At 38.9% G+C, this 17,488-nt stretch overlaps 2 long non-coding RNA genes across 3 annotated transcripts in view; one reads left to right on the forward strand and one right to left on the reverse strand.

Moving 5' to 3' along the window:
• LOC150049212 (uncharacterized) overlaps positions 1–17,488 on the reverse strand; it is a 127,468-nt gene that overhangs the window by 86,621 nt on the left and 23,359 nt on the right. The window lies entirely within an intron of this gene.
• On the forward strand, positions 12,336–15,668 carry LOC150049218 (uncharacterized). The gene is made up of 2 exons (XR_016538974.1): positions 12,336–12,510; positions 15,481–15,668. It is a non-coding gene; the product is annotated as an uncharacterized LOC150049218 (long non-coding RNA).

Below are 17,488 nucleotides of genomic sequence, written 5' to 3' on the forward strand. Positions count from 1 at the left end.
TATGATATAACACAACCATTGGCTATACCTTCAGATCTGAATTTGGGGATGATCCTAGGAGCTTGTGACATATTCAGAATTCTGGATTTGACTGTCCCCAACCTCTTTCCTAAACTGGAATTTATAGTTTCTCCTCCTCCTCCTCCTCCTCCTCCTCCTCCTCCTCCTCCTCCTCCTCCTCCTCCTTCTTCCTCCTCCTCCTCCTTCTTATTTATTGTGGGTCATGGGACTTAAACTCAGCCTGGGTGTTGTCCCTGAGCTCTTCAGCTCAAGGTTACCATCCTATTCTTGAGCCAAGTCCCACTTCTCGTTTTCTAGAGATTAATTGGAGATAAGAGTTTCAGGTCCTTTTGTGCCCAGGCTGGCTTTGAACCTTGATCCTCATATCTGAGTCTCCAGAGTAGCTATGATTACAGGATTACAGGCGTAAGCCACCGGCCTGGCTTGGAATTGATCGTTTCTTATCATATTGTCAATGAAACAAAAACCCTAAACCTAAATAAACCTTACAACAATATTTAATAGTAGTGTAGAGACATAGAGTCCCAAGGAGGAGCACATGCACCAAAAGTAATTCTGACAGGAAGTGCTCCTCCTGAGCACCTGCCACGGGCATGGGATCTGAGGGTGCGGTGTGGCCCAGGGATGGCAGAGGACATTTGTGGGAAGAAATCCAACCCTACAATCATCAGGAGGTAGAGGTTTTCCAGCCTGCAGTTGATCATTATTTTCCCCCAAGTTACACTTGTTGAATATGATGGCTTAATAGGATTCCGCTGCAAAGCCTGCACAATTTTAAATGGCATATGTTCATAACTTGTCAGAGCAGGAAACATGGCTTCTCCCAAGTAAAAACATGTTTTCTCTAAACGTATTTGATAAGAACTTGGAGAACTACATAGTAAACCTTTGGATTACAGAGGTTAATTTCCATGATTTTTTGAGGCCTGAGTAAATACAATCGTATGCACTCTCAGTGAAAGTATTCAGGCTCACATCTAAGCAATTCTCTCAAAGTAAAGAGAATTAGTCCCAGACTTACTGAGAAAACTCCTCTGACCTAGCTCAAAAGACAATGGAAGTGGGCACTTCTTTAGTAGCAGAGGAAATAGGAAGGATGTCTTGTGGAGCCACATGGAAATTTTATGGTGGCTTTTAATACACAACCTACAAACAGCATATCTTTCTATATGCAGTTTTTGTTTGGCTCATCAAAAGTCATAATGAAATTGAATGTCCAATTATTTCCATGTAAAACAATTGGGAGTTTAGGTCCTAAAAAATCTTAGGTAGGACTTTTATGAAGGAGAAAGTCTGCTATACACACATGAGTCGATAATACAGGTGTCTCCTTGTTATAAAGAGAGGTCCTGCTCTCTCATGTACCTCTCTTGCACTTCTGCCTGTCCTTCTGAAAAGAAGCACCATAAACAGCCTCACCAGGTACTGCATCACCTCAGTCTTGGAATTACCTTCTTCCAAAACTCTGAGCAATTTCATTCTCCCATAAATTATGTAAAAGATGGAGTTCTGTTCTAACCCAAGAAAAGGGACAAAAAATTTTTAAATTGGTACTCAGACTTGTCACTGTAATAATTTACTTAGTTATGGGGCATCTTGGGGGCTAGATACCATGTGGCAGCTAGAGGAATTTGTGGGAGCTACCAATAAAGAGAAAATTAATTCTCATGAGGACTTAGCAAATATATATCTAGGAAAATATTGAAAGTGATTACTTAAATTATCATAACCAAAATGATTGTAGTAATATAGAAACTGGGTGGTTCTTATGAGGGCCTGGACAGCGAATTTTTTAAACAAACTCAAGGAAAGACAACACTTGTGATCCACACATTTGCAGCAAGCTTGCTGAACTGTGTTCATGTCCTAAAACCTAGAAAGGTACAAATTAAGTGGTAATTCACCAACTAGTGAAACAAAAAGAAAAATGATAGTTCTACAAAGAATTCTAGGATATAGTCAAACAAGTTTTTCTAACTTCCTGCATTCTGTCTCACAAGGGAGAAAAGGAAAAAAGCCTCTAGCACTCCAAAATGGGAGGGTGGTGTGTCAAGAGAAAGGAGGTAGACTAATGAAAAGAGGAAAAAGAAAAAGCATGAAGTCATAAAATTCAATGCATAGCTTTTAAGTGAAGTAAGCCAGACCCAAAGGAACATAGGCTCCATGGTTTCCCTCATTTGTAATAATTAGTACACATCTAGGACTCTCCTAGCAGAGGATTACAAAAGCTCAAAATCTATATAGGATGAGACTAAATGAAATGAATTCTAGGATATGGAAACAGGAACTTTGTCTTGCGTGATTATTGTCCTTAATGTATAATGTTATTTCTCTTCTCCTTTTTGCCTTATGGTTAATCTCATATTATTACTGTATCTGACTTTGTTGCCTTGTATATTGTATATTTTTATTTGTTTATTTGAAATAGGGAAGGAAAGGGGGAAAATAAGATGATTGGGAGGAGATTGGGGGAAACAAGGACAAAACATGAGAAGGGGTATCAATGTGTGAGAAGTAATGCACCTACTACCTGATGAACATAATTATAACCCCCATACATTATCCTGACAATAAAATTTTAAAAAATAAAAATTTCAATGCATATCCTATCAAAAAAAACTTAAAGGAAGTGATAGGATTGGAAGGGTTGGGAGAGAATGATGAAAAGAGTGACATTGATCAAAAAGCATTGTATTTATAACCTGTTTTGTTGAATGGCCAGTCCTTTGTACAACAGCTTAAAGATAATATCTTTTTAAAAACAAACTGGGACAGAAATTATACTAAAAACTATAAACCCATCCAGAAGGTAATAAAAATGAACAACATAGCAGAAACATTGAGAAACAGAAACTGCTGTGATAAATAAAACATGCCTGAGTTCTTTTTTTTCAAAATTCATAGAATTACAAAATAAATGCCTTAATTATATACCTCATGCCTCTAGAAGAAAGTAAGAATGAGCCAAAAGCAAAATTCAGAAAGAAATAAGCTGAGTGCTAGTGGTTCATGCCTGTAATCTTATCTATTCAGAAAACTGAGATCTGAAGTTTCAGATCAGAAGCCAGCCTAAGTATCAGATCAGAAAGATCCAGTAAGCTATCAAAATACTGAAGTGGAGGCGCAGGGGAAGTGTTGGGTGGCCAGTTTTGAGTGAAAAGCCAAGGTAGCATTAGGCCTTGAGAATAAGGCCCAATACTAGTACAGAAAGAAAGAAAGAAAGAAAGAAAGAAAGAAAGAAAGAAAGAAAGAAAGAAAGAAAGAAAGAAAGAGAAAGAAGAAAGGAAGGAAGGAGGGAAGGGAAGAAGGAAGGGAGGGAGGAAGAAAGGAAGGAAGGAAGGAAGGGAAAGAGAAAGAGAAAGAGAAAGGAAGAAAGGGAAAAAGAGAAAGGAAGGAATGGATGAAGAGAGGGTTGGAGGGAAAAGGCCAAAGAAGAAAAAAGGAGAAAGAAAGGATAAAGAAAAAGAAGGAAGAGGGAAAGAAGGGGAAGGTAACTGAGAAAGAGGGAAATGAATACGAGGAACCTGGAATATGTATTGACTGAGGAAGACAGTGAAGTCAAAGGGAAGTGTGCAGACAAATAGACGAAGGTTGAGTGAATGTAGTCCTTTTACTCAATGTACTTATGTGAAAATAGAACCAAGTAATTTTTGAAAGTGGGTGGAGTTGGGTGAAATGTAATAGGAGGATAAAAGGAATGGCATTGATCAAGATGCAAATGGAAGCACATCAAATAAAATCTCTGTACTTAAAGATAACTTTTTAAATTGATGTCAAAAAATTAGAGAAAAATAATGAAATTAGGAAGGAAAACAATAAAATGGGAACTAGATATAGATTAAAGATAGATGGGGAAGCAAGATGGCGCCAAAACAATAGGGACGCTGCCTAGCTCTCTCCCACAAAAAGAGAGAATCAGGGAATCCCACGAGCCAACTACCTTAAGAAATCAACAAATTTAAGAAGCAAGGAAGAAGTATACAAACCAGAAAAGAAACACCGATAAAGCTTATATCCAACTTTCTCAAAGAATCTGAAACGTGAGGGCCCCTCCCCCACCCCTCACAGCCAGCTCCAAGCAGTGGAAACCACGGCAGAGGATGCCGGCCCGGAAGCCCCAACCTCCAGCTACGCCAGCAAGTGGAGGAATCCAGACACAGAAACCTGCACAGACTGGGCACAGGCAGCACAGACAGTGGTGAAGACCAGAGGGGAAGTGAATGACCACAGAGCAGCTCACAGCCAAACCCCAATGAGTAAGTCACCCACCGAGACCCCCCAAACCACTGGGAAAGCAGAGCTGGTAGTGAGCTTCAGAACTTAACCCAGACCCCTCCCATCCCACCCAAGAAAGACTGGCAAGTGCAGGGGGGCAAGGAATTCAGAATCCTGTCCCTTCCTCCAACAGCCCCCTCCCCCAGGCCATTGACTAGAGACAGGCAGGTGGACACTAAGACCTAGCACCCCACCAAAGAGTGTGGAGTTGTCCCTGCTCCCACCTGCCCAACAGCCTCCTCTCCCAGGCCACTGAAACTGGATACTGAGGGGCGCTGAGACCCTGCCTTCCAACAGCGGGTGTGTGTGTGTGTGTGTGTGTGTGTGTGTGTGTGTGTGTGTCTTCGAGCCAGCATTTGACTGACCCAAACCTAAGCAAGGTACCCTCCTGCTGGGAGCCTCTGAGAACCAGGCCTCCTCTACCCCCCCCACCGCCATGGAGTCACAGAAAGCCTCTCAGCCAAAGCAGCCCAGTACGTCCCTGAAACACAGCAGGGAACTGAAGGGCTGACCAGCAAGGGACAAGCTTGCACTAGGAGAGCCAGAAAGGCACAACTCCATTCTTGGATCCCACGTCCTCTGCTAGGCCCTGCCACTGGGAACAGGGTCCTAGCCACTGGTCTAGCTGAGAGCATAGGAGCCCACGTCCTCTGCTGGGCCATGCACCCAGGAACAGGGCTGCAAACTAGCCCCTGGGCTAGCTGAGAGAGAGGTACACAACTCCACCCTACTGCAGAAACCCCCAAACTGCGGACCCTGAGCTGGGCCCCACCCCTGGGAACAGGGCCTATAAACCAGTGGTTAGGCTAGCTGAGAGCTAGCTATGCAGCTGCACACAGCCTCTGGGAATGAGCTGACACACCTGTAAAAGCTGCAAACTGAGACTCAGTCAGCAACAGAACTAATCTGGCTGAGAACCACACATATATACAGATTCCCAGAACCACCAACCCCAAACCAAGTAAATACCACTGCCTACTGACCACAGAGCAAACCTACAAAGTCTCAATTCCAATGCAGCGGAAATCACAGCGACAAATCACAAAATATATAATCAAAGTCCTACATATATCCCAAAAGGAAATGAGAGTGAAGGGGGATGAGAGAGAAGTCACCATCCAAAGAAATGACACCTGAAGAGACAAAAAAACCGTGACTCTCTTCAAGAAGATGATTGCAGACATGAGTAAAGAGATTAAAGCAGAACTCCAAAAACAATTCCAGGAACATAAGCAGGAAATCACCAAGGAGTTCCTTGATTTCAAAAGAGAAATGGAGACAAAAATAAACAAAACTTATATCCCTAGAAGAAAAGATTAATACCCTCAGGGCAGACATGATCAGCTCAATGTCCACAATGCAAACTGGAAGCATTAAGCAACAGATTGAGATGGAGAATAGGACATCAGGAACGGAAGATAAAATGCAAGAGCTGGAAAAGAGAGTCATCAGTCTGGAGAAATCAGTCAGAATTCACCAAAGAGAAGTCCAAGAACTGGCAGACGCAGCCAAGAAATCTAATCTTCATATAATAGGAATTGAAGAAGGGGAGGAGTTTCAAACTAAGGGAAGGCAACACTTATTCCCCAAATCATAGCAGAGAACTTCCCCAAGCTCAAAAGGGAAAGTCTCACTCACATTATTGAAGGCTTTAGAACTCCAAGCAGGCAAGATCTTAGAAGGAACTTGTCTAGACATATCATAGTAAAAACAGTAGACCTGTATACTAAGGAGCTGATCTTAAATGCCACAAAAGCAAAAAAGAGCTATACTACAATGGAAAAAAAAATTAGACTCACTGAAGAACTCTCCACGCAAACCCTAAATGCAAGAAAAACTTGGAAAAATATCATTCATGCCCTGAAGACCAACAACTGCCAACCCAGACTGATATATCCAGCAAAACTAGCATTTACATTTGAGGGAGAAACAAGAATATTTCACTCCAAAGAGAAGGTATGTGAATACATGCACACTAAACCAGCATTACAAAAAATATTAAATAAGAACAAATTTCAGAACAGCAAGAACTCCCATCAGGAAGCTATCACCTATAAATCAGTAAACACAAAGGGAGGAAAAAGAGAAAGAAACTCAGAAGTAAAAAGAAATAATGACAAAGCACACTGACTACTTCTCCATAATTTCCCTAAATGTGAACGGGCTGAACAATCCAATCAAAAGACACAGAAGAGCAGATCAGATTAAGAAACAAGACACATCAATATGCTGCCTCCAAGAGATCCACCTCACTGCCAAAGACCAAAACAAACTCCAAGTGAAAGGATGGAAAAGAAGTTTCCACTCCAACACACCATGAAAAAAAGCAGGAGTAGCAATCTTAATCTCTGACAAAATTAACTTCTCAGTAAAATCAGTACATAAAGATAAAGGTGGCCACTACCTATTAGTAAAGGGGACAATTCATAACCAGAATATTACAGTTGTAAACATTTAGTCCCCCAACAAGGGAGCACATAATTCGTCAAGCAAACTCTCTTTGAGTTACAGAACAAGATAGACTCAAACAGAGTCATAGAGGGAGACTTCAATACGTCACTCAACAAATGACAGGTCAACTCAACAAAAGTTAAGTAAAGACACCATTGACTTAAACGACACCATAGCCCAGCTGGGCTTAACCGATATACACAGAGTCTTCCACCCAATGGTGAAACTTCATACATTTTCCTCAGCAGTACATGGAGCATACTCCAAAATAGTTTATATAGAAAACTTAGAGAGATGTAAGAGGACTGATATAATCCCATACATTCTATCTGATCACAGTGGAATCAGACTAGTTATGAATGACATAGTAAAAGGTAAAAAACATTCAAACACTTGGAAGCCAAACAATACACTTCTGAATAACTCCTGGGTACAATAATAAAGAAGAAATTCAAAACTTTCTTGAATGTAATGACAAGATATGTCACAAAGGAACTTATGGGACACAACAAAGACTGTTCTAAGGGGCAAACTTATCGCACTAGGATAACACAGAAGAAGAGCATGTAAATAACCTAAAGAAGAAATTGAAGCACCTAGAGGAGCAAAAAAAAGTTAATTCTAAAACACCTAGAAGGACAGAAATAACAAAACCAAAATTGGAAATATGAGATTAAAATAAAATCTATTATAGATAAAATTAATAAATCAAAAAGTTGGTTCTTTGAAAGAGTCAGCAAAATAGACAGATCCATGGCAAGATTAATCAAAAAAAGGAGAGGGGAGACTCAAGTAAACAAGATTAGAGACACTCCAGAAACAATAATGACTGATATTCAAGAAATTCAGTCCATTATGAATAAGTACTTCCAGAAACTATATTCAAAGAAATAGGAAAATTTAGTAGAAATTGATGATTTCTTAAATAAATATAGGCTACCCACATTGAACCCAGAAGAGATAAGCAAATGGAACAAACCAATTTCATACAATGAAATAGCAGAAGCAATGAGGTTCAGACAGTTTCACTGCCGAATTCTACAAGACATTTAAAGATGAAGTCATACCTATATTCTTGAAACTCTTCCGAGAAATAGAAGCAGAAGGAGCCATATCAAACTCATTTTATGAAACTAATATTACTCTCATCCCCAAACCAGGGAAAGACCCAACAACAAAAAAAGAGAACTACAGACCTATCTCTCTAATGAACACAGGCACAAAACTCAATAAAATACTAGCCAATAGAATTCAGACACAAATTTTAAAAATTATACACTACAATCAAGTAGGCTTCATCCCACAGATGCAAGGCTAGTTTTAACATTTGCAAATCAATTGATGTAATACATAATATCAATAAAGCTAAGGATAAGAATCATATGATCATTTCTCTGGATGCAGAGAAGGCATTTGACAAAATACGACATCCATTCATTTTGAAAGCACTAGAAAACATAGGAATAAGAGGTACATTCCTTAAAGTAATTAAAGCCATATATGAAAAACCTACAGCCAGTATTATACTAAATGGAGAACCATTTACCTTAAAATCAGGAATTAGGGATGCCCACTTTCTCCACTTCTCTTCAATATAGTGCTGGAACCCTTAACCAGAGCAATAAGGCAAGAGAAGGACATCAAAATGATCCATATAGGGAAAGAAGAAATCAAACTATCCCTATTCACAGATGATATGACCCTATACTTGAATGACCCAATAAGCTCCACTTCCAAACTCCTAGAACTAATAAACCACTTTAACAAAGTGGAAGGATACAAAATTAACCTGCAAAAGAGTAGCCTTCTTGTACACTAACAATACACAAACAGTAGGCAAAATCAAGAAAATGATCCCATTTACAATAGCCCCCAAAAGAATAAAATACTTAGGAATTAACTTACCCAAAGGTGTAAAGGAATTATTTAATGAAAACTATTAAAGCCTAATGAAAGAAATTAAAGAGGACACCAGGAAATGGAAAGACATCCCATGCTCATGGGTAGGGAGAACCAATATAGTGAAAATGGCCATACTGCCAAAGTTGATATTCAAATTCAATGCAATCCCCATCAAAATCCCAAAGACATTCTTTACTGAAATAGAAGATACAATCCAAAGGTTCATATGGAAAAAAAAAACTAGAATAGCCAAAACAATTCTAGGCAAAAAGAGCTATGCAGGTGGTATTACAATACCATACTTCAAATCCTACTGTAGAGCCATAACAAAAACAGCATGGTATCGACCCAAAAATATACCCGAAGATCAATGGAACAGAATAGAAGATCCAGAAATAAAACCACATACCTAGAGTCACCTGGTATTTGACAAAGGAGCCAAAGGTATACAGTGGAACAAACACAGCCTATTATCGATGCTGGCAAAACTGGACAGTTACATGCAGAAAACTAAAAATTGACCCTAGCCTTTCACCATGCACAAGCATTAACTCAAAATGGATCAAAGACCTCAATGTGAAACCGGAAACCTTGAAACTGCTGCATGATAGAGTAAAAGAGACCCTGGAACTCATTGGCACAGGCAAAAACTTCCTGAATGGAATCCCAGGATCACAACAGATTGGAGAGAGATTTGATAAATGGGACTGGCTAAAAATAAAAAGTTTCTGCACAGATAAAAGCATAGTCGCAAAAGTAGAGAGACAGCCAACCAACTGGGAAAAGATACTTACCAATAATACATCAGACAAATGCTTAATATCCTGTATCTACAGGAAACTCAAGAAACTAATCCCCCCAAACCCAACAAGCCAATCACTAAATGGGCAAGGGAACTAAAGAGAGACTTATCAAAAGAAGAGGTTAAAAATGGCAGAAATGCATATGAGAAAATGCTCATCATCCATGGTCATAAAGGAAATGCAAATAAAAACAACCCTAACCCTTACCCCAATTAGAATGGCCAAGATTCTGAACTTAGACAATAACAGATGCTGGCGGGGTTGTGGAGAAAAAGGAACCCTATTGCACTGCTGGTGGGATTGTAAGCTAGTTCATCCACTCTGGAAAGCAGTGTGGACGTTTCTTAAAGAACTGAAAATAGACCTTCCCTATGATCCTGCCATACCACTCCTGGGCATCTATCCTGAACATCATAACCCAGGATATGATAAGGATACCCGCCCAGCTATGTTCATCTCTACATTATTCACAATAGCCAAGTGATGAAAACAACCCAGATGCCCTACTGCAGATGAATGGATACAGAAAATGTGGTGTATATATATATACAATGGAATTCTACATGGCCAACAGGCAAGATAAAATAATGGCATTTGCTGGGAAGTGGGTGAATCTATACCAAATCACGTAGTGTGAGATAAGTCAACATCAAAGGAACAAAAGGCTCATGGAATCCTTAATATGTGGCTATTAGATCCAAACAGGACAAGAGTGATGACTTAATATTTGCATACCCAATGCTATGGGCATAGTGTTGGAAATATAAGCACAACTACATAGACATAAAATTTATGACTGTATAGATAGATATATGTTTTATTACATAGATTAATATGTATCTAGAAATATAAACCCTCAGAGTAATTTTAATTATGTTCTGAAATCTAAGTGCCAGTGATTGTATATAGAGATTCCCTTCTCAAATACTTGTTTGTTAAACATGTCATTTGAAATATGATGTAAAAATCAATATTAATAAGTTCTTTAAGAAGATAGATGGATAGATAGATGATAGACAGGTAGATAGATAGTAGATAGGTAGAATCAATCTATCAAAATGTTGGGCAGGGGTGGAATAAATTGTTAAAACCCCTATGCCAGCAAACTGGAAAATACAGAAACAAATTTCTAGCTATATTTCTACCAAAATTGATCCACCTAACACTTTTTCAACAAGCAAAATGAAATCGAAGTAAAAAGAAAGCATCTCCCAACAAAGAATAATTCATGGCACAATAGATTCAATGCTAGAATCTGCCAGATATTTAAACTAGAACTAATATCAATATTCTTCAAACTCCTAGAAAGGGAAGGAACATCACCAAACCTATTCTATGAAGCAGCAAATATTACATTCATTCTAAAATCCAAAGATACACACACATTCTCTCATTCTGTCCATATCAAATCAAGCAATTTTATATACACACATGAACTTTATCTGAGTAATTCACAGACCTCCAACAAAAAAGTAACTAATGCTGTGAGGATGGCTAGAAAATTTATAGAGGACCTTGACATATATGCTGGAAGATGAAGTGTTTCAAGTATTATACAATATAGCTCAGTATTGCAGATAAACGGACACCAAGGTAGCAGTATGAACAAAATTACATGGGGGGAAAAATGTCCATACAACACATGAGAAAAATAGAGTTGCCACTGGTGGCAGGGAAGGGTTGTGAACATTCCCCTTAAATAGGGACCATACACTCAGGGTTTTGTCCCAGGTTCTTGCACTGAAATGCACAATGAGATTTTGGAACAAGTTGTTATGGTGAGAAAACTGGGCAGAGCTTTAAACAAGTAGAGAAACAGAGACACACTTTAACACAGGTGTGTGGTACACAGGAGAAACCTACAGGGATTTTGACACAAAGGAAATTTATGGTAGAATCAAAAGGTTGGATTTGGCTCAAATTGCCCTTAAAATAATTGTACCCCTTTGTTCTAGCACCTGATATATCTAATCACTCCTGCTGGTACACTTTTCTTTTAATCACATGGGCCCAGGGGCTTCATGGTTGGCCTACTACCCTTGGCTCTCAAATGGTGTAGACTTTCTCCAGACCTGGAACCTTGATGCTTGGATGGCCCTCCAGAAAATAATAGTTTATGTCTCATAGTCATTGCAAAAGAAGCACCCTGATTGTTGTTCTTAATGTGCTGTTATTTCTCATCTCTTTTGTTGTCCTTTGTTTATCTCATATTGTTACAGTATCTTACCTTGTTATCTGTTCTATTGTATATGTGTTTGTTTATTTAAAATAGGATAGGGAAGGGGGAAACAAGATGAGGGAAGGGGGTGGGGGAAGGGAAATGGGGACAAAAACTTGAGAAGGCGTATCAATGGGAAGTAATGCATCTTCTGTCTGGCAAATATAATGTAACCCTTCTATCAATTACAATAAAAAATACAAAAAAAAGAAGCACCCTTCCTTTAGATAAATATTTTCCTTGCTAAGCACATTTTGTACTCTATGGAATCAATTTCCCAGAAGGACTTCCTTGCCTGGTAATAGAACATGAAGAACTAGCAGATAAGATCAATATCTTTCTTTCCTTAAACTTGCACCTAAGAAGAGAATGTGAGGCCTAAGATCAAAAAGCAATTATCATGTGCTTTTAAAGAATCTATGAGTTAATATAGTGTTTACTGACTGATGTTTCCCATTCTTCTTTTATCTGATCTTTTCCTCAGAGTGGGAGTAAGAAATTGATTTTATTCATATTGCACAGTTACTGAAACACAGTAGATAGGTTACACACATAGAAGAGGAGGAAGTAGAGACTAAGTTTGGTTGAGATGATGGAGTCACAATGGGATTGACTATTAGCTATTTGCCAAGTTTGGTAGACTGAGAGGCTTCTGTTAACAGGGAACTAGATCTAGAACTTAATCCAATGAGAGACAATCGAAGAAGGGATTTTTTCCTCCCTGTCATTTATGGGCTCAAGGTAAAAACATAAAGAGTGTTCCTGCAACAGTTGCAGACAGTAAATCACAAAACAGGTTATCATAAGAAAATATAATGGAAATTACCACTTCATCTATTGGTAAGTCATTCAGGAATTTTACTCTAAAAGACTGAAGCACAAATAACTAGTACAGGAACACACATCAAAATATTGTACAAATGACTAGATTTAGGGAAGTCAATACCCCGCATCAATTGCTATTGTCTTTGTTTTGGGGGAGCCACTGCTGTTTCTCATAATTTTGAACAACACTGAATTAAAACACTGATCTACCTAGATTAGTTTGATCAATCCAATGAGCAGTGGTAGAACTGGTACAGTCTAAATTTCCCCTAGAAGGATAACAGAACAATAATGTGGAATTTAAAAATGGGGAAAGCATGCAAACAAAAGCTATGGGACTCCTTTATAAATTTGATGCATAAGATTTAATTGAAAATAAGAATTGTATATAAATTAGGATTGTAGAAGATATGATTGAATATGGGACATTTTCATAGTTATCCAAAGGAAGTGGTATATAACAAAGTAGTTTATGAATAAAATGCATCTTAGTTTCACTCCTTCAACATCCCCCTTTGGCCCACCCCATCCTTTGTTTTCCTAAATTTTGTGGTATATATAGTGAATTCCTGACTACATTCTCTCCCCTGTACCCCCACTTCATTTTTCTAGCCCACTCTTCTTGCCATCCCCCTTATATTAGATTTGAATGTCACCATTTCTCGATCTTGATTTTGTTGAACTTGACCTACTCTTTCTGACTATATTTATTATACTATTTGAGCTCTTCATAGAGTCTATTATACTCAACTTATTTGGAACCAATGGCATACCATCCCATACGTTTATTTCTAGATGTTTAAGCACTGTCTAGCTAACAACAATGAGGGAATTCATGTAACCTATTTTTCTTGGTCTTACTTCATTATATATATATATATATACATATATATATATATCCTTCCAGTTCCTTGTGAATGGTACAATATCATAGCTTTCAATAGATGAGTAAAATTCCATTCTTGGTCCATTTGTCCATTGAGGGGCATCTAGGCTGATTCTATATCTTGGTTAATATTGCTGCAAAGACTATGGTTGTGCTGATGGCTTTAATGTAATCTTGTTTGTGTTCTATTGGATAAATATCTGACAGTGGCATTACTGGGTCATAGGATACTTTCATGTTTACTTTTCTTTTTTACTTATTTATTTTTTGCAGTCCTGGGCTTGAGCTCAGGGTCTGAGCACTGTCCTTGGATTTTCTCAAGAGTAGAACCCAACCACTTGAGCCACAGGACCACTTCCAGCTTTTTTCTATGTATGTGGTACCAAGGAATCAAACCTGGGTCTTTGTGCATGCTAGGCAAGCACTCTACCACTAGGCCAAACTCCTGGCCCCTTATGTTTAGTTTTCTTGAGGACCCTTCATACTTCTTTCCAGATTGGTTGAACAAGTTTACATTCCCACCAACAGTGAATCAGAATTTCCTTTTGGCCACATCCTTGCCAACATTTGTTGTTGTTTGTTTTTTGATGATGGCCATTTTAACTGGGATAAGGTGAAATGAAGGTGACTTCATTTGCATGTGGAAGTGTTTTTTAATGTGAGTTTAACAATAAAATCAAACTGGTGCTGTATTTTTGTTGTCTACATGCTACCTAAACAGTGACAGTATGAATAAGGTTGTGAGTGGTAAAGATGACACCCAAACTTATGTGGCTTCTATAGGATTCAGTGGGAGGCTTTTGAAAGAATTGGAAGGAAAAGTGAATCAGCAGGAAAGGGTCTTGAGACAGCTGTCAGTTTGGGAAGTTGGAATTAGCTTCTCAGTGAATTTAAGCTGTGACTGAAAACTGATTTGAATGGGAATGGTGGGAGTTAGAAAGTGCCCCCCTAGGCTCTACATTGTTCTGATTTTTTTTTAAAGTATTTGTTAAATTAGTAAATAAAAGCCTCTGCATCAGCCTAACCCGGTGGCTCACACCTGTAATCCTCACTAATCTAGAGTCTGAGATCTGAGGCTCACAGTTCAAAGCCAGCCCCAGCACTAAAGAATGTGAGACTCTTCAATTAACCACCAGAAAGCCAGAAGTGGCACAGTGGCTTAAGGGGTAGGGCGAAAGCCTTGAGCTCAGATGCTCAGAAACAAGGAGCGGGCCCAGAGTTCAAGTCCCACTCCCGACCAAAAAAAAAAAAAATAGAAGCCCCTGAAGGAAGAAATATTCACAAAGAAGTATTGTTGCTTTTCCTGACAGATTCCAGGAAAAGTATTGCAAAGGGACATGATCAAAGAATTTAGAATCAGAGAACTCAGAGCAAAATAAGCCTGGGGTTCACAAGAAGGCCAGTAGTGAATCTGGTATGCATATACAGGCCATTCCTGTTTTTAGCACTGGGAGAGTTGATAATGAATCAATGTGTTGATCCATTACAGATTTCTCTTTCCTCTTGTGTTCTATCCTCAAATAGTATAGCATTTCTTAATTCCAGTACTTGAGTTGTTCATTATATGAACCTGAATACACACCCAACAATGTTAGTAATGCATGCATTTTAAGCAAGGTGCTGGTGGCTCATGTCTATAATTCTAGCTAGTTTGGAAGCTGAGATCTGAAGATCACACTTCAAAACCATCCTGGACATGAAAGTCTGTGAGACTTTCTCCAATAAACCATCAAAAAATCCAGAAGTGGTGCTGTGGCTCAAGTAGAAGAGGACTAGCCTTGAGACAAAAAGCTCAGGGACAGTGCCTAGGCCCAGAGTTCAAGCCCTAAGACTGGCATTCATACATATGCAAAATATGCATTTTGCATCTTAAATGTGCAATGCATGTGTACAGAAGCTCAAAATATAGCTTACATCACTATACATATATTATACACCATGAAGCTTTGTAGTCTTGTATCGTCCAATGATATGTCCCAATATAACTACATATTGTGTAGTTTTGTTCAGATTGCTCACATACAAAATGAGTGATAAGTACTGCCAAACAGATACAGTGATTTCTCATTTTCACAAAATAGAATACATTTGTATTACAGAAATGTGGGGCACTTCACATCGGGGAAATGGCTTGGGACTGCACCTGGCTGAGATGGTGCCTGCCGCCTGGTTGGAAGGCGTGGCAGTGGTTGCATCCTCCCCTGCCCCTGCCCACTTTTATGCTGATTGGCTCCTGTATCCTATATTGGCCCAATGTACTTCCGGAATAAACGAGTGTCTGCTGTGATGGATCTCCCTGGTGCATGTGTCTGTCATCCTGCGAGGGAGGGCTGGGTGAAGGCGGCCACTCGGCCCTAACCTTTCTAGGCCTCGTCTTAGTCAGGGCTGTTCTCTTGCAGGTCAGGAGGCAAGAAGGGCTAAAAACCCCGACACAGAAACCAACATTTTAGCATTAGCATTTATTTATTTACTTATTTATTTATTTTTGCATGGGTACTGTCCTTGGGCTTTCTCAAGGTTAGCACTCTGCCACTTGAGCCACAGCACAATTTCAGCTTTTTCTGTGCATGTGGCAATGAAGAATCAAACCCAGGGCTTCATGCACACTAAGTAAGCACTTTACCACTAGGCCATGCTCCTGGCTCCTTAATATTTGCATTTTAATGATGAGTATATCTATAGTTAATTTTGTGAGATATGTCTTCTTGATAATTGACACTGGGAACTGGTTACCTTAAAAATACAAAATACTAGAAACAAAGAAGTTTAATAATTTTGACACGATGCAAATGTATGTAAAAACAGCATAAAGAGCTTCAAAGAAAACTATTGATTAATATGAGACAGAGAAAGAGGCTCTGTTAGTCCTTTTCAGGGATGTCGGGGGATTGGATACTAAGGGTTGCAAAGTGATAAATAGGACAGAGATAGTCAAAATAGACTGGTTTCCTACTTTAAAACAAAAGGAAGTATAATGTAATTGTACTGGGAAGAAGGGAGGAAGTTAAGATAGAGTGATGGAGAGGGAAAGCTTGACATACATTACGTCTGTGTTTGAAAATGCAAGGTCTTTGCATAACATCATGACCAACAATAACAACAAAAGCTCTGCCACAATGCTACCATTTGACAACCAAGAACAAGGAACTTTTCTTTTCTTTTGCCAGTCCTGGGGTTTGAACTTAGGGCCTGATCACTGTCCTCGGGCTTTCTCAAGGCTAGTGCTCTACCACTAGAGCCACAGCAGCACTTGCAGCTTTTTTCTATGTATGTGGTACTGAGGAATCAAACCTGGGTCTTCGTGCATGCTAGACAAACACTCTACACTAGGCCAAATTCCAAGCCCAACAAGAAACCTTTTTGAAACTTTTCCCTCTCTGTCTCAAGGTTGAAAGACTTTCTTTTCATTTTGAGAGTCTTTCCTACCTAGATTGATTTCCTTTTTATTTTGCATGGGCAACACCTTTTTAAAATGTAGTTCTCTTAGGAATTATATGCAGATAAACCACCTTTAGGAAGCATTTTGGAATTGTAGTATAGAATATTCAGAAAATATTTCTGCTGAGGCAGAAGTTCTCACCTGAGAAAGGAATGTGCTGAACCCCAAAACGACTAACAAAATTCTCAATTCCAGATTATGACCCTTGGACCGCAGAACTTCCAGCTTCAATCTTAGATGCCCCTTCTCATCTAAATTTGGAGTCCTAGAACCAAGAGCCTAATTTCAAATCTTTGAGTTTATTCCCATCCTCTTCAATGGGATCTGTGCAAACTGTGGTTATCTTAGATGTGGGGTTTCTGAGGGATAATAAACTCACCTTGTACAATAAAAACACAACACACAGGAAAGAATTAGTAAAGAATTGATTTGAAAATTTCTCACATTACCTTTAAAATTGCAAGAAATTATTAGAAAGCATGATTTCCTTAAAAATCCACAAACGAACAATGCTGGTGGCTTATGCCTGTTATCCTAGCTACTCAACTAACTACAAATAACACCCATTAACCATCAGAAAACAAAGTGGAGCTATGACTCAATTGTAGAGAACTCGTCTTGAGCAGGAAATCTCATAGTCAGGCCCTGAGTTCAAGTCAACAACGAAA

Source organism: Megascapheus bottae, chromosome 20 (assembly GCF_031878675.1).
Source record: "Megascapheus bottae isolate mThoBot1 chromosome 20, mThoBot2.hap1, whole genome shotgun sequence".
NCBI classification, from domain to species: Eukaryota; Metazoa; Chordata; class Mammalia; order Rodentia; family Geomyidae; genus Megascapheus; species Megascapheus bottae.